This window comes from Oryctolagus cuniculus, chromosome 17 (genome assembly GCF_051225735.1).
Source record: "Oryctolagus cuniculus isolate XC-2025 breed Fujian yellow rabbit chromosome 17, ASM5122573v1, whole genome shotgun sequence".
Lineage (NCBI taxonomy): Eukaryota > Metazoa > Chordata > Mammalia > Lagomorpha > Leporidae > Oryctolagus > Oryctolagus cuniculus.
In genome coordinates, this window is record NC_142883.1 from 55,462,362 (window position 1) to 55,486,499 (window position 24,138).

Genomic DNA, 24,138 nt, shown 5'->3' on the forward strand with positions numbered 1-24,138 from the left:
TGGTGTTACTGTGATTATTGTTATTACAGCAATTGATAGAATTCAGGTAAAGACATCTCGTATTTGGTTAAAAATTGTCCTGTGCAGAAGGACATTATTAGTTGGAATTATCAAAATGCATTTATGTTTGAATAGCATAGTGTTCTCTTACACAGTTGGCAGGAATTTAAGGAGAATGACATGAGAAAAAAATCCATTTATCTCTTCCGCGACTATCAGTGGGTACAGCCTCCCTCTGGGTACCCAGCACTCTTCAGCTACTGGGTCTCCCTCTCATGAAGCATAAATGTTAGGGCGCCCGAGGACAGATAGATAATCAACATAACCAAGTAGGCAAAAGCGTAGTTTTGTGCCATGATCCTTTCCATGATGTGATGCAGTAGTGGGAGAGAATGCTGGGGAGGCTACAGACGACGGGCTGATTCGAGAACACCTCTCTCCAGAGGTAGCTTTGCAATCAGCATTCATCATGAAGAAGCATCTAGGTCTGTTCCAGGTGGAGGGAGCTGCAAAAGGCAAAGGCTCTAAGGTGGGCATGGGCTGGGTGTGTTTGATGAGCTCACAGAACTTGTTGTAGCTGCAGTAAGCCAAAGGGAGAGTGAATAGGGAGGGGGGACGCCTGTGGGGCCAGGGCAGCGAGGGTCTTGTTGATTACTTTGCATTTTGAATAGGAAGTATTGAGAGACACAGCATGATCTGATGTCTGTCTTCAGGGATTACTTTTATGGGTGTTATGTAAGAGAAAAGATGGGTAAGGGTTTGATGGGAGAGCCTGGTCCTACAATTGCAGTTGTTCAGGTGGTGGTGGCTTTGACAAGGGTGGCAGGGGAGCAGGAGGAGCGGGAGAGGGTAGGACATGGATTTGCAGATAGCCCTGGGAGGCCTTGCTGGTGATAGCAAGGATACCGTGAAGAGAGGGATCCGTCAGGCTCCAGGCCTGGGTAAGGGAAGTGATGCTGGAGAAGCCTAGAAAGAAGCAGATTGGGGCTTGTAGAAACCAGGTTTTCTTTTGACTGTTGTTGTGGCTTGAATGCCCTCTGTCTCAGTCCATTTGCTGCTGTTGTAACAGAATATCCAAGACTGGATAATTTATAAGAAGAAGAAATTTATTCCTCACAGGTTGGAAGCTGGGCAGTCCAGGATCAAGGGGTTACTTCTAGTGAGGGCCTAGCATGGTGGAAAGTGTCCCATTGCAAGTGAGCTGGAGCATTTCTCTCCTTACAAAGCAACTACTCCCGGCCGGCGCCGTGGCTCACTAGGCTAATCCTCCGCCTTGCGGCGCTGGCACACCGGGTTCTAGTCCCAGGCGGGGCACCAGATTCTGTCCCAGTTGCCCCTCTTCCAGGCCAGCTCTCTGCTGTGGCCAGGGAGTGCAGTGGAGGATGGCCCAAGTGCTTGGGCCCTGCACCCCATGGGAGACCAGGAGAAGCACCTGGCTCCTGCCATCAGATCAGCGCGGTGCGCTGGCCGCAGCGCACTGGCCACGGCGGCCATTGGAGGGTGAACCAATGGCAAAGGAAGACCTTTCTCTCTGTCTCTCTCTCTCTCACTGAAAAATAAAAAAAAGCAACTACTCCCACCATGGAGCCCCCACCCTCGTTAACTCATCTAGCCCTAATTACCTCCCTCCCAAAGGGCCCACCTGCAAATATCACCAACCCCTAATGTGACCCCTGAGTGTGGGGAATCCATTTCCAACACAGGAACTTTGGGGACAGCTCATTTAACCAGAGCATCCCCCAATGAGCTATGTTTCAGTCCTTATCCGCATCCCTGTGGATGTGACCTTAGTAGGAAATAGGATTCTTGCAGGTGGTAGGGGGAATCGTCATTCATTTCGGCAGTGGTTGGTGCTAACGAGAATAACCGGGCAGAGAAACGGACAGATGGATGTACAAGTGTGACAGGAAAAGAACTGAGAACAAACCGGGAGGCCAAGAAAGTTACAGTCAGCAAGTCTCTTTGACAGATTCCGCCGTGGAGGCCAGCAGAGAAATGAGGCAGCGGCTGGAGCTCCAGGGCATGGGAGGATACGGAGGAGAGGGGTCCAGGGAGAAGGTTGTGGACAAGGTCGCGAGAAGTTGGAGAATTTAGGTGAACTCAGCTATCGAGGGACAGGAATGGGTGATTGAATAGGAGGGGCTAAATTCCAGGGCAAAATCCTTGCGAGGATAAAAGGGTGGTGGGCTGTGAGAACCAAAGCTATTTAACTTAAACAGCAGGAAGGACCAAGAGAAGGGATGGGTGTGCATCGCCTGTAGATAGGAGAGTCCCACCCTTACTGCTCCACTTTCTCCATGGAGTGTGAGGCAAGGTCATCACTCGAAGGTCGCAGGAAACTGGAAGCGTCAGAGGTCTCAGGAGCCAGGAGATGTTGTAAAAGACATTGCAGGGCCAATGCTGTGGCATACTAGGTAAAGCCACCACCTGCGGTGCCAGCATCCCATATGGGCGCCAGTTCAAGACCCGGCTGCTCCACTTCCCATCCAGCTCTCTGCTATGGCCTGGGAAAGCAGTGGAAGATGGCCCAAGTCCTTGGGCGCCTGCACCTGCATGGGAGACCCAGAAGCTCTTGGCTCCTGGCTTCAGATTGGCCCAGCTCTGGCCATTGCGGCCATTTGGGAAGTGATGAAAGACCTCTCTCTCTCTCTCTCTCTCTCTCTGCACCCTGTAACTCTGCCTTTCAAATAAATAAATAAATCTTTAAAAAAATTATATTGCAAGGAAGGAGAGCAAAGTTACCACAGGGCTGAAGAGTCCTTTGACACTTGCGGTCTTTAATGCTAAGAAACACTGGGCAGTCACAATGGTGATGAAAGATTCGGTGCTTAGGCTGGCGCTGCGGCTCATCATGCTAATCCTCCGCCTGTGGCGCCGGCACCCCGGGTTCTAGTCCCAGTTGGGGCGCCGGGTTCTGTCCCGGTTGCTTCTCTTCCAGTCCAGCTCTCTGCTGTGGCCCGGGAGTGCAGTGGAGGATGGCCCAAGTCCTTGGGCCCTGCACCCACATGGGAGACAAGGAGGAAGCACCTGGCTCCTGGTTTCAGATCGGCTTGGCGTGCCAGCCGAGGCGGCCATTGCGGGGGTGGGGGAGTAGGCCAATGGAGGGAAGACCTTTCTTTCTCTTTCTCTCTCACTGTCTGGCTCTGCCTGACAGTGCTTCGGTGCTTAACATATGTTGTACTATGTTCTAAGCTCTTTATGTGTATTTTTTAAAGATTTTATTTATTTATTTAAGAGGCAAAGTTACAGACAGAGGGACAGACAGAGAGAGAGGTCTTCCATCCACTGGTTCACTCTCCAAATGGCCGCAACAGCCAGAGCTGGGCTTCTTCCAGGTCTCCCATGTGGGTGCAGGGCCCCAAGCACTTGGGCCATCTTCCACTGCTTTCTCAGGTGCATTAGCTGTGAGCTGGATGGGAAGTGGAGCAGCCAGGACACGAACCAGTGCCCATATGAGATGCTCATACCGCAGGTGGAGGCTTAGCCCGCTGCACCACAGCACCAGCTCCTATGTGTATTTATTTATTGAATCGTATCAGTCACCTTATGAGTTATTCTTTTTAAAAATTTTTAAAAATTTATTTATTTATTTGAAAGGTAGAGCTACAGAGAGAGGGAGTGACCAGAAAGAGATCTTCCGTCTGCTGATTCACTCCCCAAATGGCTGCAACAGGCTAAGACAAAGCCAGGAGACAGGAGCTTCCTATGGGTCTCCCGCATAGGTGCAGGGGCCCAAGGACTTGAGACATCTTCTGCTGCTTTCCCAGGCACATTAGCAGGGACCCGGATCAGAGGTGGAGCAGCTGGGATATTGATCTGGCGCCCATAAGGGCTTTACCTGCTTTGTCACAGTGCTGGCTCTTTTTAAAGTTTTTTTAAATTTCCTTTTTTTTTTATTTTAAAGATTTATTTATTTGAAAGGCAGAGTTACAGAGAGGCAGAGGGAGAGAGAGAGAGAGAGAGAGAGAGAGAGAGAGAGAGAGAGAGAGGTCTTCCATCTACTGGTTCACTTCCCAGATGGCCGCAACGGCCAGAGCTGCCCCAATCCAAAGCTAGGAGCCAGGAGCTTCTTCCAGGTCTCTCCACACAGGTGCAGGGGCCCAAGCAATTGAGCCATCTTCTACTGCTTTCCCAGGCCATAGCAGAGAACTGGATTGGAAATGGAGCAGCTGGGACTTGAACTGGTGCCCAGATGAGATGTTGGCACTGCAGGTGGCAGCTTTACCCAGTATGCCACAGTGCCAGCCCCTTTAAATTTCTTTAATTGCTTTCTTTGAAACTTAGAAGGAGAGAGAGAGAGAGAGAAAGTATCTCAGATATACTAGTTTATTCCCCAAATGCCCACAACAGCCAGGGCTGGGATAGGTCAAAACCACAATGCAGGCATTCAGTCTGGGTCTCCCACATGGGTGACAGGGACCCAACTACTTGAGCCATCACTATTGCCTCCCAGGGTCTGTATTAGTGTGAGGAGTCAGATGGATTAATAGTCGGGGGATCCTCATGGAATTTGGGGTGTAAAATATTTGCTTCCTCCAAATTTACCATGAGAATAGAAGGGAGTTTCCTGAACTTACAGCTTATTGTGAAAACCAGTTACCTCTCCCACCCTTAGCTGGCAAGACAGGATGGGAATTGTAAATGAGGTCTTTTGATGGTTTTTGTCCCAGCCTGGTAACTGAATTCCAATCTGATTGTTAAGTTGTTTTTTTTTTTTTTCTTGGAAATTGTACTTAAAAAAAATTTTTTTTTGACAGAGTGGACAGTGAGAGAGAGAGAGAGACAGAGAGAAAGGTCTTCCTTTGCTGTTGGTTCACCCTCCAATGGCCGCCGCGGCCAGCGCACCGCGTTGATCCGTAGGCAGGAGCCAGGTGCTTCTCCTGGTCTCCCATGGGGTGCAGGGCCCAAGCACCTGGGCCATCCTCCACTGCACTCCCTGGCCACAGCAGAGAGCTGGCCTGGAAGAGGGGCAACCAGGACAGAATCCGGCGCCCTGACCGGGACTAGAACCCGGTGTGCCGGCGCCGCTAGGCAGAGGATTAGCCTGTTGAGCCACAGCGCCGGCGCGGAAATTGTACTTAAAGCCTACTGCCACCAGTCCCTTTGGGTTTTCCTCTCTTGGAAGCCCCCCTCCACGCTGCTCAGGCTGGAGGTCCTTGGTTCTAATAAATACTTTTAAATCTCTTTGTCGTCTGCTTAGAAATTCTTCTTCCATGTGAAACAAAGATCCGAGGTAACAATAATTTCTCCTCCGCCATTTTCCCATAACATTAGCAGGAAGCTGGAAAGGATGGTGGAGCCGAGACTCAAACCCAAGCACTCTGATATGGGATATGGACATCCCAAGAGGAGGCTGAACTACTGGAGCAGACACCTGCCCCTGCCATGGATTCTTCTCTATTCCCCATTTTATAGGTGAATGATCTCAACGTGGGCATCGTGGCATTAGCATGAGAGCCTCCCCATGGGTCAGGTGCATCGTATTGGTAGCTTTGGGATCCGCAAGGAGGGAAGGCCTATAGTTCTGGGAATGGAAAGTCCCTACCTGTAATTCCAGGGAAGGAGAGTCCTTGTCAAGGTCCCTGCGGGTGCCTAAAGGTCAACCAATGAGGATCAGACCCTCCTCAACCTTTAACCCCCATGCCCTGAGTCTATAAAAGGAGCCCTCCCAACCTCTGACGCGCGACTTCCCTGGCCCCCCGCTCTGTTGCTCTGTTGGGACCGGGGAACCTCGCCCAGAAGCAGAATCCCAATAAAAGCCTGTGAATTAATTGATTCGTCTGCCTGGGAAGATTTGTTACGCGCCGGACACCTTGCACGTATGTCACTTTGCCCAGCTGGGCTGTCTTGCTCAGGCCTTGACCGCTGCTTATGGAGCACTTAGTATGCCTGGTTAAGATCTTTGATGCTGTGTTAATTCATCGTCTCGAGCCCTCGCTAAGCTCTATGGCTTATCTCATTTTACAGATGAGGAAATGAGGGTCCAGGGAGGTAAAGTAATTGGCCTGAAATCCCGGAGCTACCGAATGCAGCCGCTTGGCTTTCATCGGAGCTGGTGGTCTTGCCGGGTGAGCATGGCGGAGTGAGATGGAGGCTGGGGCTGCCTATTGAGGATGGGCTATGGCAGCTCAGCTGGACCAGGAGGGAAGGAAGCTCAGAGTGGGTTGGCCCATTAATTAAACCACCTTCCCATTAGGATGTAAAGTCTGAAAGAATTAGAGCCCTCCCACCCCCACAAATCCTTCCCTCTCTGCCTGGTCAGAGGCATCTCTCTGAAGGGTTTGAGAAGAGGTGGGAGTCCTGCTTCCCAAACATCTGCAGGCAGCTCCCTGACCTGGAGTGCTTGTAGCTACTTTAACCCCTCAAAGCTGAAAATCTAGCAAGTCTCCTACATGACCCGTTTTCCCAAAGAATCTCAGTAAGTGGCAAAATTCCACCAGACATCCTACGCCAGTGGCTACATTTTTTTTTAAAGATTTATGTATTTATTTGAAAGTCAGAGTTACACAGAAAGAGAAGAGGCAGAGAGAGAGAGAGAGAGAGAGAGAGGTCTTCCATCCGCTGGTTCACTCCCCAAATGGTTGTAAGGGCTGGAGCTGCACCAATCTGAAGCCAGGAGCCGGGAGCCAGGAGCTTCTTGTGGGTCTTCCACGTGGGTGCAGGGGCCCAAGGACTTGGGCCATCTTCTACTGCTTTTCCAGGCCATAGCAGAGGGCTGGATAGGAAGTGGAGCGGCCGGGACTCTAACCAACACCCCTATGGGATGCCAGCACTGCTGGTGGAGGCTTTACCCACTACGCCACAGTGCTGGCCCCTAAAGATTATTTATTTGAAATAGTTATATATAGAGAGGGAAAGACAGAGGGCTTCCACCTGCTAGTTCACTCCCCAAATAGCTGCAATTTGGGGTGACTGAGGCCAAAGCCAGGAGAGAGGAACTTCTTCCAGGTCTCCCACAGGGGTAGCAGGGGCCCAAGCACTTGGACCATCCTCTGCTGCTTTTCCTAGGCCATTAGCAGGGAGTTAGATTGGGAGTGGAACAGCCAGGACTTGAACCGGCGCCCATATAGGATGCAGTCAGCAGCTTTACCTGGAATGCCACAGTGCCGGCCCCACCAGTGACTACATTTGCACAGGACAACACAAGAATGGGTACTTCTAAGTGAAATTCTGTCCTCAGAACTGAAGACCTGGTCCAACCTGTGCAAACATGAAATACCCCAGTGTCTTGGGGGTGAGTTGGGCACCAGGCACATGGTAAGTCTCCAGGGTGATCACAGGAGGGGTCTGAACAATTCACTTATTTTCTTGAAGTGAGAGTCCTGAGGTCTGTCCTAAGAAACAGTCATCTCTCTGTATTCTGCACCTGCATCCGTTGTCTCTCCCGCCTGGTCTTCCTCTGGACTGCTCTTGGTCAGAGTCCTGCTCTTGACAATGAAACAGCAGCACCAAGATGCTGACTGCAGCCCGAGATGGGATTTGGTTAGACTGGGCATCCTTCCAAGGGGTTTGCAGCCGGCATATCCGAGAAGAAAATGAGTGTTGTGCTGGGGTCCCCTAAATAGAAACCGGCCTCTGTGCCATTTCCTGCCACGCAGAGTGGGCTGTGTGATGCTTTGGGGAGAGCTCTGGTCTGAGAAGTCACAGCGCGGCGGTCAACACCTCCATGACCTTGGGACGCCTGTGCTCCCTCCCAGCCCTGGGTCCTCCTAGGTGCACAAAGGCCAGAAAAAGGTGACCTCAGACACTTCTGTAGTTGAGTATCCTCTGAATCTCTCCGTGGCAGGGGTCAGGCAGAGCATTGAGCTCTCCTAAGATCTCTGAAGATTGCCAGTCTGCACCCTCATTCCCTTGGTAAATAATGAAGACTCACAAGGGGAATGGTTTTCCAACTTTTATTTTATTTTACTTTTAGAAGGATTTTTTTTTTTTTAATTTAAGAAGGGAGAGGGAGAGAGAGAGAGAGAGAATAACACTCCCATCTGCTGATTCACTCCCCAAATGCCCACAGTGGCCGGGGCTGGACTGGGCCAAATCCTGGAGTGGGAACTCAATCTGGGTCGCCCACATGGGTGACAGGGACCTGACCATGTGGCCCAGCACTGCCGCCCAGAGTCTGCATTAGCGTAGAGAGGGGCATCAAACCCAAGTGCTCGATATGGGGTACAGGTAACAGAACTACTAGGCAGCTGCTTGCCCTCCAAGACCCATATAATATGCAGGAGGTGACAGAGGAATTCCCCAGTGCAGTCTGACCCAATGTTTGCCCTTGGCCTCCTCCCCTTCTTTGCCTTTGGTCCCAGTTGGAGATCTTTATAGAATACATATTTATGTTTTTGTTTGGTGTGGTTTTGAGCACAAAGTATCAGTTTGGGTTTGTTTGCCTTTTAAATTCCAAACCAATGAAATGATGCTTTGGGGGTCCTTTATTTGAATTGAAAGAGGTGTGTTTATGAACCGTTTTCTGGAGGGTTCGCACCCCTCATTGGATGCCTACAGAGCTCCATCCAGGCTCTTAGCCCCACTGAGCCTTGTCTGGGCTCCCCTCCTCCTTCTGTGTCTGATGAGATCTTTTGCTTTCCAAGGGCAGAATAAGGACCAAAGGCCCCATCTTGAACGCCAATGAATTGGTCTGGGGATCAGTTTCCAAAACTGTCCACCCACATGACCTTGAGAATGCCTCTACTCTACCTACAGGGGTTTGCATTTTTCCTTTTGTCCAGCGAGAGTGTTGGGCAGGGTGTTCCCCACAGCACTCTGGCCATCTGGGATGGGTTATTCTGAGCCCTCATACAGCTGTTGGAACCCTTGCTTTGCCCTTGGCGACCCCCCTTCCCTCTGTCACCCCAAGCTACAGCATGAGCAGAGGGAAGACACCAGAGAGGAGCTTTGTGGAGCTGCCCAGAGCATTTGCCAACAGCTCTGCTAAGTCCACAGACCCTGGAGGAAGCAGTCCATGTGGGATTGTGTGAGCGAGAGCACTGGAATTGTCACATGAAATACTGCATTTTCAGCAGCTCTCTCTAGAGACTTTTCAACTAGTAAATAGTTCTTGTCAGTGCCAGCTGCAATTAGAACGGAGCTGCCCCAGTTTACCTTGGAGGGAGAGCAGGCCTGGAAGCTGTGGTATTGGCTCTGTGACAAGTGACTGCTTAGAAAGGCCCAGGTCTCCTGGCTCCCAGCCCCCTCCTCCCTGGAGAATGGAGGCTGTAGGTTCCCTGAGAACCAGGAGCAGCCCTGGGGCTTCCCAGGGGGAAAGGGCCCAGGGCCAGATCACCAAGCTGGGTTCCGCCCTTGACTCATCCTGGCCTGGGGGTCAGCCTGAGGCACAAGCAGAGTAGAAGGGGGGAAGGGAAGATTGTGGTCTTAATGGGAAGAGCATCTCCCCTGTTTGGAGGACTTCCTGGTGCAGAGTGTGAGAGGAAGCCTGGACTACTCCAGGTCCCATTGATTCTCCCCCTCCTTCTAGGCAGCAGGTGTTAGCATCCGCATTGTTTTTCTTTTTCTTTCTTTTTTTTTTTTTTTTTTTTTTTTTTAAATTTTTTATTTTTTTTTTATTTTTTTTTTAACTTTCTTTTTTTTTTATTTTTATTTTTTTTTATCTTTTATTTAATGAATATAAATTTCCAAAGTACGTCTCATGGGTTACAATGGCTTTCCCCCCCATACCGTCCCTCCCACCCACCACCCTCCCCTTTCCCACTCCCTCTCCCCTTCCATTCACATCAAGATTCATTTTCGATTATCTTAGTATACAGAAGATCAGCTTAGTATACCTTAAGTAAGGATTTCAACAGTTTGTTCCCACACAGAAACATAAAGTGAAAAATAATAGATGATTTTTTTTTTAAATGATGATGAAATCAGATCAGACCTATTGTCATGTTTAATCCCAGTGAGAGTCAAGTTGGGAATTGATAGTTTCTTTTTTTTTTTTTTTTTTAACAGAAGATCAGTTTAGTGTACATTAAGTAAAGATTTCAACAGTTTGCACCCCCATAGAAACACAAAGTGAAATATACTGTTTGAGTACTCGTTATAGCATTAAGCCTCAGTGTACAGCACATTAAGGACAGAGATCCTACATGAGGAGTAAGTGCACAGTGACTCCTGTTGTTGACTTTACAAATTGACACTCCTGTTTATGGCATCAGTAATCTCCCTATGCACCAGTCATGAGTTTCCAAGGCTATGGAAGCCCCTTGAGTTCTCCGACTCTTATCTTGTTTAGACAAGGTCATAGTCAAAGTGGAGGTTCTCTCCTCCCTTCAGAGAAAGGCACCTCCCTCTTTGAAGACCTGTTCTTTCCACTGGGATCTCACTCACAGAGATCTTTTTGCCAGAGTGTCTTGGCTTTCCATGCCTGAAATACTCTCATGGGCTTTTCAGCCAGATCCGAGTGCCTTTAGGGCTGATTCTGAGGCCAGAGTGCTATTTAGGACATCCGCCATTCTATGAGTCTGCTGAGTATCTCACTTCCCATGTTGGATCACTCTCCCCTTTATTTATTCTATCGGTTAGTGTTAGCAGATACTAGACTTGTTTATGTGCTCCCTTTGACTCTTAGTCCTTTCATTATGATCAATTGTGAACTGAAATTGATCACTTGGAATAGTGAGATGGCATTGGCACATGCCACCTTGATGGGATTGAATTGGAATCCCCTAGTATGTTTCCAACTCTACCAATTGGGGCAAGTCAGCCCGAGCATGCCCCAAATTATACATCTCTTCCCTCTCTTATTCCCACTTTTATGTTTAACAGGGATCACATTTCAGTTAATTTTCAACACTTAAGAATAACTGTGTGATAATTACAGAATTAAACCAGTCATATTAAGTAGAACAGACAAAAAAAAAATACTATGAGGGATAATGTATTAAGTTGTCCATTAGCAGTCAGGGCTATGCTGATCAAGTCACCATTTCTCATAGTGTCCATTTCACTTCAGGAGGTTTCCTTTTTGGTGTTCAGTCAGTTGTCACCGATCAGGGAGAACATATGGTATTTGTCCCTTTGGGACTGGCTTACTTCACTCAGCATGATGTGTTCCAGATTCCTCCATTTTGTTGCAAATGACTGGATTTCGTTGTTTCTTACTGCGGTATAGTATTCTAAAGAATACATATCCCATAATTTCTTTATCCAGTCTACCATTGATGGGCATTTAGGTTGGTTCCAGGTCTTGGCTATTGTGAATTGTGCTGCAATAAACATTAGGGTGCAGACCGCTTTTTTCTTTATCAATTTAAACTCCTTTGGGTAAATTCCAAGGAGTGGGATGGCTGGGTCGAACGGTAGGGTTATATTCAGGTTTCTGAGGAATCTCCAGACTGATTTCCATAGTGGCTTGACCAGTTTGCATTCCCACCAACAGTGGGTTAGTGTCCCTTTTTCCCCACATCCTCGCCAGCATCTGTTGTTGGTAGATTTCTGTATGTGAGCCATTCTAACCGGGGTGAGGTGAAACCTCATTGTGCTTTTGATTTGCATTTCCCTGATTGCTAGTGACCTTGAACATTTTTTCATGTGCCTGTTGGCCATTTGGATTTCCTCTTTTGAAAAATGTCTATTGAAGTCCTTGGCCCATCTCTTAAGTGGGTTGTTGGTTTTGTTTTTGTGGAGTTTCTTGATCTCTTTGTAGATTCTGGTTATTAACCCTTTATCTGTTGCATAGTTTGCAAATATTTTTTCCCATTCTGTTGGTTGTCTCTTCACTCTCCTGACTGTTTCTTTTGCAGTACAGAAACTTCTCAATTTGATGCAATCCCAATAGTTGATTTTGGCTTTGACTGTCTGTGCCTCCCGGGTCTTTTCCAGAAATTCTTTGCCTGTGCCAATATCTTGAAGGGTTTCTCCAATGTTCTCTAATAACTTAATGGTGTCAGGACGTAGATTTAGGTCTTTAATCCACGTTGAGTGGATTTTTGTGTAAGGTGTAAGGTAGGGGTCTTGCTTCATGCTTCTGCACGTGGAAATCCAGTTTTCCCAGCACCATTTATTGAATAGACTGTCCTTGCTCCAGGAATTAGTTTTAGATCCTTGATCAAATATAAGTTGGCTGTAGATGTTTGGATTGATTTCTGGTGTTTCAATTCTGTTCCATTGGTCTATCCATCTGTTTCTGTACCAGTACCATGCTGTTTTGATTACAACTGCCCTGTAGTATGTCCTGAAATCTGGTATTGTGATGCCTCCGGCTTTGTTTTTGTTGTACAAGATTGCTTTAGCTATTCGAGGTCTCTTGTGCCTCCATATGAATTTCAGCATCATTTTTTCTAGATCTGCGAAGAATGTCTTTGGTATCTTGATTGGGATTGCATTGAATCTATAAATTGCTTTTGGGAGAATGGACATTTTGATGATGTTGATTCTTCCAATCCATGAGCATGGAAGATTTTTCCATTTTTTGGTATCCTCTTCTATTTCTTTCTTTAAGGTTTTGTAATTTTCATCGTAGAGATCTTTAACGTCCTTGGTTAAGTTTATTCCAAGGTATTTGATTGTTTTTGTAGCTATTGTGAATGGGATTGATCTTAGCAGTTCTTTCTCAGTCATGGCATTACTTGTGTATACAAAGGCTGTTGATTTTTGTGCATTGATTTTATATCCTGCCACTTTGCCAAACTCCTCTATGAGTTCCAATAGTCTCTTAGTAGAGTTCTTTGGATCCTCTAAGTACAGAATCATATCGTCTGCAAAGAGGGATAGTTTGACTTCTTCCTTCTTGATTTGTATTCCTTTGATTTCTTTTTCTTGTCTGATGGCTCTGGCTAAAACTTCCAGAACTATGTTAAATAGCAGTGGTGAGAGTGGGCATCCCTGCCTGGTGCCAGATCTCAGTGGAAATGCTTCCAACTTTTCCCCATTCAATAGGATGCTGGCTGTGGTTTTTTTATAAATTGCTTTGATTATATTGAGGAATGTTCCTTCTATACCCAATTTGCTTAGAGTTTTCATCATGAAAGGGTGTTGAATTTTATCAAATGCTTTCTCTGCATCAATTGAGATAATCATATGGTTTTTCTTCTGCAGTCTGTTAATGTGGTGAATCACATTGATTGATTTGCGAATGTTGAACCATCCCTGCATACCAGGGATGAATCCCACTTGGTCTGGGTGGATGATTTTCCTGATGTGTTGTTGTATTCTATTGGCCAGAATTTTATTGAGGATTTTTGCATCTATGTTCATCAGGGATATTGGTCTGTAATTTTCTTTCAGTGCTGCATCTTTCTCTGGCTTAGGGATTAAGGTGATGCTGGCTTCATAGAAAGAATTTGGGAGGATTCCCTCTTCTTCGATTGTTCTGAATAGTTTGAGAAGAAATGGGATTAGTTCTTCTTTAAATGTCTGGTAGAATTCAGCAGTGAATCCATCTGGTCCTGGGCTTTTCTTTGTTGGGAGGGCCTTTATTACTGTTTCAATTTCTGTTTCAGTTATGGGTCTATTTAGGTTTTCGATGTCTTCATGGTTCAATTTTGGTAGATTGCATGTGTCCAGGAATCTATCCATTTCTGATAGGTTTTCCTGTTTGCTGGCATACAGGTCCTTGTAGTAATTTCTGATGATTCTTTTTATTTCTGTGGTGTCTGTTGTTACGTTTCCTTTTTCATCTCTGATTTTATTGATTTGGGTCTTTTCTCTTCTTTTTTTAGTTAGTTGGGCCAATGGGGTGTCAATTTTGTTTATTTTTTCAAAAAACCAGCTTCTCGCTTGGCTGATTTTTTGTAATGTTTTTTTGGATTCAATCCTGTTAATTTCTTCTCTGGTTTTAATTATTTCTCTTCTCCTACTAGATTTGGGTTTGGTTTGCTGCAGTTTTTCTAGGTCCTTGAGGTGCGCTGAAAGCTCATTTATTTGGTACCTTTCCAATTTCTTGATATAGGCACCTATTGCTATAAATTTGCCTCTCAATACTGCTTTTGCTGTATCCCATAAGTTTTGATATGTTGTGTTGTTGTCTTCATTTACTTCCAGAAAGTTTTTGATTTCTCTTTTGATTTCTTGAATGACCCAGTGTTCATTCAGGAGCATGTTGTTCAGTCTCCATGTGTTTGCATACTTTCTGGGGTTTCCTGAGTTGCTAATTTCCAGCTTCATCCCGCTGTGGTCTGAGAAGCTGCATGGTATGATTCTAATCCTTTTAAATTTGCTGAGATTTGCTTTATGTCCTAGTATGTGATCAATCCTAGAGAAGGTTCCATGCGCTGCTGAGAAGAATGTGAAGTCTGTAGATGTAGGGTTGAAAGTTCTGTAGATATCTGTTAGATCCATTTGGGCAATAGTGTCAATTAAATCTGCTGTTTCCTTGTTGATCTTCTGTCCGGATGATCTGTCTATTTCTGAGAGTGGAGTATTGAAGTCCCCCAGTACTATTGTATTGGAATCTAAATCTCCCTTTAAGTCCCTTAACATATCTTTTAAATAGACCGGTGCCCTGTAATTAGGTGCATATACATTTATAATAGTTACATCTTCCTGTTGAATTGAACCCTTAATCATTATATAGTGTCCCTCTTTGTCTCTCTTAACAGTTTTTGTATTAAAGTTTATTTTGTCTGATATTAATATGGCTACACCTGCTTTTTTTTGGTTTCTGTTGGCATGGAATATCTTTTTCCAACCTTTCACTTTCAGTCTGCATGCCTCTTTGTTAGAGAGATGTGTTTCTTGTAGGCAACAAATAGTTGGGTTGTGTTCTGTGAGCCAGTCAGCTAAACGGTGTCTTTTAACTGAAGAATTCAGACCATTAATGTTCAATGTGACAATTGATACGTAGTGACTTTGCCCTGCCATTTTCCCGGAAATATTTTCTAGTATATGCTTTGAGCTTCCCATGCTCTTTTACTGGTAGGTGTTCTTCCTTTCCCTTCTTTCATATTGATGGCCGTGTTTCTGTGTTTCTGAGTGTAGCACATCTTTAAGTATCTTTTGCAGGGCCGGACGAGTGGCCACAAAGTCTTTCAATTTCTGTTTGCTATGAAAGGTCTTTATTTCACCTTCATTCACAAATGAGAGCTTGGCAGGATATAATATTCTGGGCTGGCAATTTTTCTCTCTTAGCACCTGTGCTATGTCTCGCCATTCCCTCCTAGCTTGTAGGGTTTCTGATGAGAAGTCAGCTGTGAGTCTGATTGGAGATCCTCTGAGAGTAATCTGACGTTTCTCTCTTGCACATTTTAGGATCTTTTCTTTATGTTTCACTGTGGTAAGTTTAATTACCACGTGTCGTGGTGAGGATCTCTTTTGGTCATGTTTATTGGGGGTTCTATGAGCTTCCTGTACTAGGATATCTCTGTCCTTCTCCAAACCTGGAAAGTTCTCTGCTAGTATCTCACTAAAAAGGCCTTCCAATCCTTTCTCTCTCTCCATGCCTTCAGGAACTCCTAGAACTCGAATGTTGGTTTTTTTAATAGTATCCTGTAGATTCCCAACAATATTTTTCAGGTTTCTAATTTCCTCTTCTTTTCTTTGGTTTGACTGTATGTTTTCCTGTGCTCTATCTTCTAAGTCCGATATTCTCTCTTCTGCTTCACCCATTCTGTTTTTAAGGCTTTCTAATGTGTTTGTCATTTGATCTATTGAGCTCTTCATTTCATTTTGATTTCTCTTGACTATTACACTTTCCTGTTCTACTAGTTTCTGAGTTTCATTTTGACTCTTCCTTAAAATTTCATTTTCACGAGAAAGATTTTCAATCTTGTCCATTAAGGATTTCTGTAGTTCAAGGATTTGCTTTTGAAAACTTCTAAATGTTCTTATCATAAATTTTTTGAAATCCGTATCTTGCATTTCTTCTATCTCATCATCTTCATACTCTTGGCTTGGGGTGTTTTGCTTATTTGGAGGCATCATAGTGTCATCGTTGATCTTGCTCCCTCTATTTCTGTGTTTGTTACTCGGCATAGTTAATTCTTCTTGCGTCACTGTGCGCTTTTTTTTTTTCTTTTTTTTTTTTTTTTTTTTATACTGTGTCCGTGTTAAGTGGACTGCCTGCTGTTGGAGGAGCCTTGGAGGCTTGAGATGGGTGCGGCCTGAGAGCTCTGCCTGGTTCTTCCTGGTTAAGGGTGTGCAAAGGTGACACCCTCAGGTTATGCGTGGTAAATCTCTCTCTTTTTATTTATTTATTTATTTTATTTATTCAGGGGGTAAGTAACACTGCAGGGCAGGGCTGTGCAGAATTGATGGTATTTAGCTTCCAGTCTTTGGCTCCTCTGGACTCCCACTGGGTTGCCTAGGCTACTGAATTGTAGTGACTCAGTTCCTTAACTCTCCCCCACTGATATGTAAATCCAAAGAGGAGGCCTGCTCTTTGTCTCTTGGGAATTCTTCAAGTCTTGCAGCCTTGTAACCTTTGCAAGGTTAGGGGGAAGAGAAACCCCGAAGCTTTTTTTTTTCCTTCTTTCCGGTAGTGAGTTTGCTGCACTTTCCGGCCCCCCTCTAGATTCTGACCCCCGTTTCCCCACCAATGTCTCGGGTTATTGAGCTCACCTCCCCTTCCAGCGCCGATGTGTGGACTCGGAGCCCTGAGCGTCTCAAGTCTCCCCGCTGTTTTCTGTGTGGCGTGCACTCTCCTTGGAGCACTGTCGCGCAGACCCTGGGGCTTCTGAGGCTGGGTCCCGCGACTTTGCTTCCGTGCGGTGGGCGACCTTGTTCTCCCAGTAGGTCGTCCGATTCACGCCTGCTCCATTCAGAAGGGTTTCCCCTGCAATTTTTGTTTGGTTCTATTTTCTGCGGCTACCGTAACTCCCCTTTTATTAAACTAAATTTTCCCGGACTATCGGTGCGCGCCCTCACTATTCCGCCATCTTGGCTCCGCCCCTTTTTTTTTTTTTGACAGGCAGAGTTAGACAGAGAGAGAGAGATAGAGAAAGGTCTTCCTTTTTCCGTTGGTTCACCCCCGCCCCCCAAATCACGCTGCACCGATCCAAAGCCAGGAGCCAGGTGCTTCCTCCTGGTCTCCCATGCGGGTGCAGGGCCCAAGCACTTGGGCCATCCTCCAACTGCCTTCCTGGGCCACAGCAGAGAGCTGGCCTGGAAGAGGAGCAACCGGGACAGAACTGGTGCCCCAACCGGGACTAGAACCCGGGGTGCCGGCGCCGCAGGGAGAGGATTAGCCTAGTGAGCCGCGGTGCCAGCCGAGCATCCACATTTAATTAGTGCCTTACCATTTACACAAGGAAGGGTAGGTCCTTCGCACTTCCTGGCCTTTGCACTTCTTTTTCTAAAATGATACGGTATTAGTTTAATTTTAATATATAAAGTACAAAGAGGAAAACAGAACAAAAGAAACATGGCCCGTCATCCCACACTGAAATACCAGAAAAACTGTAAATATTACAAGAATAAAAATAACTCAAATACCTGTTTAGAAAATTCAGGCAGTAAAATAACTAATACAGCTAAGGAGTATTTCATCCTCGCCCCTCTCCCTAGAGGAAAAAAAGTCTTAACAGTTTGTGTGCACAATCATTTACAGAGAAAAAAAAAAGATTGCATAAACCACGCTTCCTACAGTGGGCTTGTAGATATTCTCATTGTATGGATTCTATATATTGTTAGTTCTGGATTCTATGTATTGTTAGTTACCTAAGAGAGAGCACACTGAAGCATCACTTTTGGCCTTGCTTTTTTTTCCCCCTTTTTAATTTGTCTATCTTGGCCTCAACCTTTGTCATGGCTGCATGGTATTCCATGACGCGATGGGGTGCAGTTTATTTAGTTGGCTCTCTGTTGCAGGAAACTATCAGTACGATCGATCCTGCGCTGGCTAGCCTGGTTCGTGTAATGTGGGGAAATTTGAGTCTGTAAATAGGCAACCTTCCTAGCAGGGGAATAAGTCACAGACCCGCCCTCCAAGTAGGTGCTTCCAACTTAGACCCTTATGGCAGTAATGAGTGCCTCTTCCCTGGGCACTGTCTCATCAAATTCTTAAGTTTTCCCAAATTGATTGATATTTTAAAAGGTACTTCATATTTTGATTAGCACTTCCTTAGTCATTTTAACATATTCATTGGTCTTTGAAAATATTTCTTTCTGTGGCCATTGCTGTGGCTCAGCAGGTTAAAGCCGTGGCCTGCAGTGCTGGCATTCCATATGGGCACCGGTTTGAGTCTGTACTGCTCCACTTCTGATTCAGCTCCCTGATAACGCACCTGGGAAAGCAGTGGATTATGGGCCAAGTGCTTGGGTCCCTGCATCCATGTGGGAGACCCGGAAGAAGCTCCTGGCTCCTGGCTCCTGGCGTCAGCCAGGCCCAGCCCAATTCTTCTCTTTTTTTTTTAGATTTTATTTTATTTAATTGAAAGAGTTACAGAGAAATATAGAGACAGAGGGGTCTTCCATCCGCTGTTTCACTACCCAGATGGCTGCAATGGCTGGAGCTGTGCCGATCCAAAGTCAGGAGCCAGGAGCTTCTTCCTGGTCTCTACATGAGTGCAGGGGCCCAAGGATTTGGGCCATCTTTTACTACTTTCCCAGGCCATAGCAGAGAGCTGGATTGGAAGAGGAGCAGCCAGGACTAGAACCAGCACCCATATGGGATGCCGACTCTTAAGGCCAGGGCTTTAACCAGCTGCGCCACGGCGCCGGCCCCACCCAGCCCAATTCTTATCAGAGTGCTCCGATCTGAGTGCCAGCTCTGTTCTTCATTTCAGCTTTCTGATAACGTGCACCCTGGGAGGCAGCAGGAGATAGCTCAGGGAGTTGACTCCATGTAGAAAACCTGGATTGAGGCCGGCACTGCAGCTCACTAGGCTAATCCTCCGCCTGTGGCGCTGGTACTCCAGGTTCTAGTCCTGGCTGGGGTGCCGGTTCTATCCCGGTTGCTCCTCTTCCAGGCCAGCTCTCTGCTGTGGCCCAGGAGGCAGTGGAGGATGGCCCAAGTGCTTGGGCCCTGCACCCGCATGGGAGACCAGGAGGAAGTACCTGGCTCCTGGCTTCAGATCAGCGCAGCGCGCCAGCTGTAGCAGCCATTTAGGGGGTAAACCAATGGAGGAAAGACCTTTCTCTCTGTCTCTCTGTCTAACTCTGCCTGTTAAAAAAAAAAAAGAAAGAAAGAAAAAGAAAAGAAAAACCTGGATTGAGTTTCTGGCTCCCAGCTTCAGCCTGGCCCAGCCTCACCTGTTACAAGCATTTGGAGAGTAAGCCAGCAGTTGGGACCTCTCTGTCTGGTTTCTTCTTTGCCTTTCAAGAAATGAAATCAAATTAATATTTCTTTCTTTGCGGGGATGGGATTGGGGGTATTGACCTATTTCTTTATATTTCTTCCTACTAGTTTATGTGTGTTTGTGTGTGTGTCTTTTTATGGAAATAAGTGAGTAAAGGGAAGAGCCTTGTATCCCATGACTAGGAATATGTCCCTGGGATCCAGTGTACGTTTTGGGTGTTGTCTGTGGCACATTGTTGTTTAAAGGAGTTTCATCAGTGGGCCTGGCTGCCCGGAAAGACCTGAACACCCTTCACACTGCCTTTCAGCTTGCCAGAAACCAGCTTCACATGTGTGTCCGGGGCTCGTGCTGCATTTTAAGCGAGCCGGAGGACAGACAGGTGCTTCTGCATCCCTGAAGCCACGTTGAGTTTTATTTCATCCTCACAGTGCACTTTCATTGCCTTCTGTGCAAACCACATTTCCCAGGGCAGCGCCTATGTCATTTAACTTTATTTCAGTCAATAAACATGATTTGTTAAATGCTAAAAAAATGCATACTCTAATTTAACAATCTTTTTCTTAACGAATGTTTGGATTTATATACTGCTTGGAAGTTACAAATAAACTCGCAGTTATGGTTTTAGAAATTGTAAGGCCGCCACAAAACACACCAAACACCGGAGTAAGGGAAAGGGTATATTGGAGAAAACTCAGCAGACCATTGGAAGGAGCGAAAAAGGAGAGAAAGAGACAGAGAGAGAGAGAGAGAGCGAGCCATGTGTTTCATGCGAATCCCATCAGGATGGGGGTGGAGCTTGACACCGGTGGTTGGGCTGTGTGGCCACCTGGCTTCCAGCAATGGCGGTGGGGGGCTAGAGCCTAGAATGGCGTCAGGGTGTAGATTGCCCCACAGATAAGACTGCGCCATTTTCCTAACAGAAATTCTATAGTTTTTCTTTCTGCTTCACGGATTTCATCATCAGGTGGATTTTTTATTCCCCTCCTCAATCGAGACATGTGGGTATTTTAGTCCCTGAGTTCTTGAAACTGGAAACTCTTTGTTGCCTTTATTCTTGAAAGATAGTTTGGCAATGAATGAATTCCGTGGGCGACAGTTGCTTAACTAAGAACAGTTGATCAGTCTATCAGTCTGTAGGTATCCATTCATTCATTCAGCTGTGTATCCATCCATCCATGCACCCACCCATTTATCTGTGCATCCACCCACTCACCCACCAATTTATCTATGTATCTATCTATCTACCCAGCTATAAAAATATGTAAATAAAATTAGATGAAGAATTATTTAATCATTAAACATGTCTCCAGCTACCCCGGCACAAAAATAGAACCCCAAAACACTTTCCATACCCTTTGTAAATTACATTCTCCTTCTTACCTACAGAAATGTCTCTTATCTTGATATTTTTATTTATCATTTTGATGAATTCTTCAGATGTGTATAACACTACATATGCACATATCCTTAAACAATGCAGAGTATTATATTGCATTTCTTTTTTTTTTTTTATGGAACGCTTCACGAATTTGCGTGTCATCCTTGCACAGGGGCCATGCTAATCTTCTCTGTATCGTTCCAGTTTTTTAGTATATGTGCTGCCGAAGCGAGCACTATATTGCATTTCTTAAACTCTAAATATCACACCATCCTATTTTTCTTGTTTGCTCAACATTACCCACGTTGATACTCACAGCTCTGGTTCATTCCACTTCATCGCATTTCATTTATGTTGGTGTATAGGACTGTATTGCATAAGCCCTCCACCATTGATCATTTTTCTCTTAGTAGGAATATAGATTCTTCTTCCCACAGTTTGTCTGTATTGCAGAGTATTATGTTTGGGGGCATCCGCCTGCGGTGCCGGCATCCCATACTGGCACTGGTTTGAGTCCCAGATGCTCCTCTTTTGATCTAGCTCCCTACTGATGACCTGAGAAAGTGGTAGAAGATGGCCCAAGTCCTTGGGCCCCTGTACTCATGTGGGAGACCTGGAAGAAGCTCCTGGCTCCTGGCTTCGAATCAGCTCAGCTCTAGCCAATGCAGTCATTTGGGGAGTGAGCCAGTAGATGGAAGAAGACCTTTTTCTCTGTCTCTCCCTCTCTCTGTAAATCTGCCTCTCAAGTAAATAAATAATTCTTTTATGTATATGAAAGAAGAGTATTGCATTTGAACATGCTTGTGCATATCTTCTTATGTATACCAGGGGGCATGGATTTCACAATTTTTTAGACCAACATAAACTTATGTTTTAATTCTATTTTTCCATGAACTTTCTGAAATGCCTTCATGTGTGTGAGGAGTTATATAGGGAATACAGTCACAGACAGAATTGCCAGTTCCATGGTGTAGCCATATTTAACTTTGTTAGCCATCGCCAGAGCTCCTAACCAAGTGGTTGTGTCAGGTGACAGTCCTACCAGAGGTTACCTGAGTTCTTGTCCCTGTTCCATCTCGGGCGTCCTAGGCGTTTACATTTTTGCCAGTCTCTTGGGTGTGAAATGATATCTAATTGAGGTCTGAATTTTAATTTCCCAGATTGCTTGTGAGATGGAACACTACTTGATGTATATTGGCCTCTCAGGTTTTCTCTTCCGTGAGTGTCCTGTGGATTATCTTTGCATAGTTTTATCCCCCTAAAGGGTTATTTTCTTTCTTATGAATCTGTGACTACTTACATGTTCTGAATATTAATACAAATACATTTTCTAGTCTTCATGTTCCATGCTTTTGATGGATCAGTATTTAAACTTGTTTCCTCTCTAGTTGGTACCTTGTAAGTCTTGTTCAGGAATTCATTCCTGCTCTGAGATCATTAGCATATTCTCCTGTATTCCTGATTTTTATTTTATTTTTTTTTTGTCTTTAGGTCCTTAGTCTTCTTTAAGTTGATTTCTGTGAATGTGTTTTTGCGTTTGTGTGTGTGTGTGTGTGTGTGTGTGTGTGTTGTGTCTTTCCCAAGTGTTCTGTTCTATTTACTGAAAAGCCAGGACTGTTTTCCTAATGAAAGTTTTTCCATTTTACTTTGTTTTCATTATTTACAATGGGTTTCAAGGCACAAGAATTGAATTAAACCATCTGAAATACACTCTTCCAACCTCCTCAACAACCCTATCAAATGGGTACCATTATGGTTTCCCTTTTACACTTGAGGAAACAGACCCCCAGGGAGCTTCGAATCTTGTCAGTTAGGTTCCAGCCAGCGCCGCGGCTCACTAGGCTAATCCTCTGCCTGTGGTGCCGGCACTCCGGGTTCCAGTCTCGGTTGGGGCGCCGGTTCTGTCCTGGTTGCTTCTCTTCCAGTCCAGCTCTCTGCTGTGGCCCAGGAAGAGAGTGGAGGATGGCTCAAGTATTTGGGCCCTGCACCCGCATGGGAGACCAGGGTCTGGAAACTCAGTCCAGGTCTCTCACATGGTGGCAAGAACCCAGCTGTGTGAACCATCACCTGGTGCCTGCCAGGGTGTGCATTCACAGGAAGCTGGAAACCAGAGTTGAGCTGAGACTTGAATCCAAGCACTTCCATTTGGGATGCAGGCATACAAGCAGAATCTTAATCACTAAGCCAAACCTCCTACTCCCCACCCTGCTGGTGACTTCTTTTACTTTTTAAATGGTATTTCACCATGGTATATCTAGATATTGATTCCTTCTAATATATAGTCTGATATTTGATTCTTTCTTTGGAACTAGAATCTAAAGTCTTTTATCCACTCAAAAAAACCTATTAACTTTTAATTACCACTTCTGAATTATCTCTTCCATCTCTCCTCTCAGTTTTAGTTTAAAGAAATAGTAACACCGGGTGAACTACTGTGTCTCGTCTTTTCTCCCACGGTGTTCCTCTCTTTGTCCTGCCAGCTGGTACTCAGAACTTCTCTCATTGGCCTCTCCACCAGTTTTCTTCCTCTCCAGCCAGTTGCTCAGCTCTGCAGCCCCAGGCGAACTGTCCCCCCATGGCTACTGATCCGATTTTTCACAAAGTTCGGTGAAGTCTCATAGAGAGTGCTGTTTGGATAATACCTCATTCTTATTTCCTTCAGTTTCTTACAGCAAACCTCTTTTATTTTATTAATTTTTTTTAATTTGACAGGTAGATTTATGACAGTGAGAGAGAGAGAGAAAGGTCTTCCTTCCATTGGTTCACCCCCCAAATGACCGCTACAGCCGGCACTGCGCAGATATGAAGCCAGGAGCCAGGAGCCTCTTCCTGGTATCCCATGGGGTGCAGGGCCCAAGCACTTGAGCCATCCTCCACTGCACTCCCAGGCCACAGCAGAGAGCTGGCCTGGAAGAGGGGCAACCGGGACTAGAACCCGGCGCCCATATGGGATGCCGGCGCCGCAGGCGGAGGATTAACCAAGTGAGCCACGGTGCCAGCCCTACCTCATTCTTTATTCCTTCAGTTTCTTACAGCAAACCTCTTGCAGATCAGCTTACTCTCTGACAACCTTCTCAGAGCCAACAGCATCACACAGCTCCAGGAGCCCAGCCTGGGACCTCTCTTTGCTTTCCTCTGCCTCCTGCCTGGGGACAGTTGTCCCCTAGTGCTTCCTCTGTGATTTCTGGCTCCTGCTGAGATTTGAGAAGGCCAGCCATGGAGTCCTGACAGGAGGTTGTGGCAGCCTGGACAGTGACTGAGCAAGAATACGCCCTTGGTTCCATTGAAAAGGATTGGCAGTGGGGAGGGTGAGGTGGCGCTGCTAGAGCTGGAGGCGGAGGCACCGTCCAGGTGCTGCTTTGCAGTGTTTGCTCCATCAGGTGCAGGCAAGCACACTCCGAAGCCCCAAACCATGCTTGCTTCCGCTGTGGACTGTGTGAGTGTCCACACTATGAGGTGGACTGGCACCTAGTGCATCAGTAGAACATCTTTACCAGGCTCTTGCATGCTTCTGCCCAGAGCTCTCTATGGGATACGAACTTGTTTGGTCAAAGGTTGTACTTCTTCTCCGAGCTACCCTAATGGCCA

General features: G+C 46.0%; 1 protein-coding gene and 1 non-coding gene across 7 annotated transcripts in view; one reads left to right on the forward strand and one right to left on the reverse strand.

Annotated features, from left to right (window-relative positions):
• SHISA6 (shisa family member 6) overlaps positions 1 to 24,138 on the forward strand; it is a 351,868-nt gene that overhangs the window by 145,728 nt on the left and 182,002 nt on the right. The gene's annotated exons all lie outside the window — the stretch shown is intronic.
• Positions 20,678 to 20,786, reverse strand: LOC127484591 (U6 spliceosomal RNA). The gene has a single exon (XR_007911643.3). It is a non-coding gene; the product is annotated as a U6 spliceosomal RNA (small nuclear RNA).